The 4,248-nt window shown below is 42.8% G+C and overlaps 1 non-coding gene across 1 annotated transcript; it reads right to left on the bottom strand.

Annotated features, from left to right (window-relative positions):
* Positions 1 to 2,614: 2,614 nt before the first annotated feature.
* Positions 2,615 to 2,687, bottom strand: trnar-acg (transfer RNA arginine (anticodon ACG)). Its single transcript has one exon. It is a non-coding gene; the product is annotated as a tRNA-Arg (tRNA).
* Positions 2,688 to 4,248: the final 1,561 nt, after the last annotated feature.

Raw genomic sequence — 4,248 nt, 5'->3', positions numbered from 1 at the left:
TATTGTATGGTGACGTTTAACAATTGATCGATTTGCTGGGGACCATCTGGAACCCCCTCAAGGACCCCTGGTGGTCCCCGGACCCCACATTGAGAACCACTGCTTTAGAGCCAACATTGCCAGTGTTGGGTTCGTTACTCAAAAAAAGTAATGTTTACTTGTTACTTTAAAAAAAAAGTTATGCATTACTTTACTTATTTACTCCCTGTAGAAAGTAATTCGTTACACTACTCGTTACATTACTTTTGCGTTACTCCGCAACATCGCCTGAGATGCATTGTCACGTAATTGCCAGTTAACAATATAACGTTAAACCTTACATATGCCCACATATCAGCAAATCCCTATCCTAATAAGGAGGCCATACACAAGATCTTTCTCTTATGCTCTTTAATACCACAAAGCCGACAGCAAAGTTGGTGAAAACCAGCCCAAAGAGCACTTCACAGAAAAATGTTGTGGCGAGAACAAGGCTGAATTGCATACCTAGCAGAATCAAGGCGGCACTGACAGTAGGCTATAACTGCCTCAAAATAAAACTATATCTCTATAACAATATAAAAGAGGGTGTAGACCGCTCTGCCATTTTTGTCCTCTCTCCCGCAAGAACTGTCTCTAGCCAAAGTCACACGAGAGGTCAGAGGTTGTTGCGCAAGCCTGCATGAAAAGGCACGTTTGATGATTTTTTTTCTGTCCGCCCAGATAATCCTGCAGATAATTGAAGAACTTATGTAACGCAAGGTACAACATAATTGTTTGATTAATAAATGTAATGTGATTACTGAATTTAGGAACCGTAACGCGTTACATTACTGCGTTACAGACAAACGTAATGTGATTACAGTAATGCGTTACTTTGTGACACTGAACATCGCTCAATTGGATAGACAACAGTTGGAGGCTGGGGAGGTGGAGGTAAAGCTTTCACCATCGCAGTTTAGGTGCAGCAGTTGGTGTAGTAAGAATCAGTGTGTAGGAGGAGGTCATTTAAATAGACCGCCTTGTTATGAGAATGGATTGTGATTGGTGAGAGTAGCGATCAGCTGGTAGATGACAAGCTATGTGTGACATCCGTGTCCTGCCTTAACTAACGCGAAGCTTCATTTTTGGACAGAAATAACTGCTACACTTCACAGATTAAGTCTTCCACATTTTAAAGGTAATGAATTTCACCTGAAGTTCATCATTCAGTATCTTTAAAGTGTCATTTTGTCAACCAAGTACTTCAGTTACCAGTTACCTTCAAAAAAGTGTCGTTTTGTTCATTGTTTGTTTGTGCTATCGGTCATTTTGTAGAATGGGTTTCACCATCTTTTCAAATCTCATTTTGAAATGAAATCTGAAGTGTAGAGAATTTTTTAATGGTAATATTGGTACAGAAACATACGGATGTACATGTTACAAAGACAACAAGACCTCACATACAGCACAAAGGAATAATACAAGACTTACTATGAACAATGGACTGTACATATCTCCCTACATATATGTGGTGCACCAATAGCTCTGCCATAAAGAACCATAGCACACCTTTAATGAATGAAAATGATGAGGGTTTCATGGATTTGCAGTCAGTTATGACTTGAATGCCATGGGCTGGTTAGCCACACAAGAAGGTGCACTCAGTTTAACACTAGCAGAACAGTCAGGTATGTGATCTATGACAAAAAAAAACGGGAAAGTCTCCCATTAAGAATGACTGGGAGTTGTGTATCTCCAAAAAAAACCCCTAAAAAAATAACTCCCATCCCAGAGTATGGTGCACTCTGGGTAACCCTACTGCCAGGCTGCAGCCACAGGCCATCGATCTGCACAATGGCCTTGTGGGGCCCCAGAGGGGGGCGGAGCCATGGAGAATGGATGAAAGCGAAGAGGAAGGAGAAAGGGGAGGGGAGGTGGGGGGGGGGGGGTAACAGACGAGTGCCCCCAACCTCCAATGAAGGGCAGATTTCATGCCGTCTGAGAAGCAGAGGGGATAGAGGGAGGGAACACATTGAATATGTCTGCGTGCATGTGGGCCTCCATGTGTGTCTTTAGTGTGTGTGTGAGTTTCTGTATGCCTGAGTGTGTGTGTGTGTGTGTGTGTGTGTGAGTGTGTGTGTGTGTGTGTGTGTGGAAGCGTTGGGCTTGGCCATTGAAAGGTGTCAAATGTTTTGTGTGAAGTAGAGGGGGGATTAGAAGCAGGACAATGAAGGGCAGTAATCCCTGTTTTTCCATTCCTCCCTCCTCCTTCTCCTTCCTCATCCTTCCTCCTCCTCCTCCTCCCTCGCCTGCTCCCCAGGGAGGACCCTCGCTTTCCTGTTGTTTTTGTATTTACGTGTGAGAGAAAGTTAAATAAGAATGAGAGAAAAACTGAGAGAGAGTGAAAGAGATTATCAGAGAGTGGGGGGGGGGGCATTTGCAAATGAAAAGATAACAAGCGGCCCAGCGGTTAGAGAGAACGTCCGGTAACACGAAAAGTCAATTTGATTTTAGAAACCCTTCCCTCTGGAGCAGGTAGGGATTAAGTGTCTTGCTCAAGGATACTTCAGCATGGCCGGCCACAGAGGGGATCGTACTCCCGTTGTCCTGAAAGCCCATCGGTTTCGGGACAACTTCAATCACAAAAACATGACGAGCCAGCCAGGAGTCGAACCTAGAATCTTCTGATCCGTAGTCAGACGCGTTATCCATTGCGCCACTGGCCCTCTGTGAAGCTCAGTCTATGCTCTTCCACTCAATTTGGCAAGTCACCACCCATGATTTACAACCATGTGCACCATTCCCAACTCATGCCAAAAACCTTTCTACTGTGAGTGAAGGCCAAAACCTTAACCCTGACATGAACTAAATTGTTTTAGTTACTTAATCTTAACCATAGTTTTAGTTTTCTAACCCTAACCTTAATCAACGTTGTTTACTTGCCTAAGCTTAACTGCTAGCTAAACTTTTCACATGACAAAGAGGTGAAAATGTTGTGCCCACTTTGTGCTATTGTGCACATAATGCTTTTGCAGTGGAGGAGGGTAATCTTCACATGATTCGTGTCCACAAGACATAATCTGTATTTCAGAGCTCAGGAACAGTACAAGATCATGTGCTGATTATTTTGCTTCATTTGGCTTGATAAACCACCCCCCTGGTGCAGGTAGGGATTAAGTATTTTAGTCAATGACATTTCAGCCAGTACGGCCACAGAGGGGATCGTACCCCAGCTATCAAGTTTAGGGGACAAGTTCAATTCAGGAGTCAACCCTAGACTCTTCTGATCCATAGTCAGACACGTTATCCATTGCGCCGCTGGCCCTCTATGAAGCTATGTCTGTACTCTTCCAGCCAATTTAGCAGGTAACCACCCATGATTTAGATCCATGTGTGTCTAAAAGGTTTGCACAGAGAAAGAAATTGCATATTACACTCTATGTAAATTGGCAATTGAATGCTTTCTTGTGAAAGTGTTGAAGTGTCTCAGGTGGTTTCTGCGGCACTGCCACAGGTCCTGTGTGAGCAGAGAGGTAACACAGGAGTGCTGATGAGAGTCCCAGGTCAGATGGTGTGGAAAAGCGTCACCTCCTGTGTAAAAAAAAACAAACCCTCCTGGCTTTAGAATGGCACCAGCTGCCCGCTGGTTTATTTTGAGCCTGGTCTTCTGAAATTTTGTGAAATGAGCACTATGTCTGAAAATGTAAATAGATGTTCCATGCATGAAAAGTGAGAGAAATACATTTCCTCACCATGAAAGTAGTTTGACATTCAAACAACACAGTGGAAAATGTAAAAGGGTGTGCAGGTTGGGGGAGCTGATAAATTCCCAACTCAATCAACAAATGCCAAGAAGTTTTCTACTGTCAAGTTTCATTTTTAGCAAAACCTTTTCTTATTTATCCATGACAAAAACACTAACCCTTAACCAAATAGTAGTTTCCTAATCGTAACTATAGTTTTAGTTGCCTAACCCTAACCCTAACCTTAACCAAAGTTGTTTACTTGCCTAAACTGAACCATTAGCTAACCTTTTTGTGACAAACAGATTTGTGTTATTGTCACATAATCCTTTCGTAGTGGAGGAGCGTAATCTTCACGTAATTTCTGTCCACAAGACATAATCTACATTTCAGAGATCCTGCTTATTCCCAAATTTCTACGAAACTGTGTAATTGGTTTATTTTGTTTGATAAACTCTCCTGATACTTCAGCTAGTATGGCCACAGAAGGGACTGTACTCCAGCACTTGGGTTTTCGGGACAACTTCAATCACAAAAGACTAGA

The sequence above is a fragment of the Centroberyx affinis genome, unplaced genomic scaffold, assembly GCF_046629955.1.
Source record: "Centroberyx affinis isolate AG114_WGS23_722 - 3 ecotype Tasmania unplaced genomic scaffold, CSIRO-AGI_Caff_v1 ptg004874l_1, whole genome shotgun sequence".
Lineage (NCBI taxonomy): Eukaryota > Metazoa > Chordata > Actinopteri > Beryciformes > Berycidae > Centroberyx > Centroberyx affinis.
The sequence above is the reverse complement of the archived record's forward strand: the minus strand, read 5'-3'. Positions and strand labels throughout refer to the sequence as shown.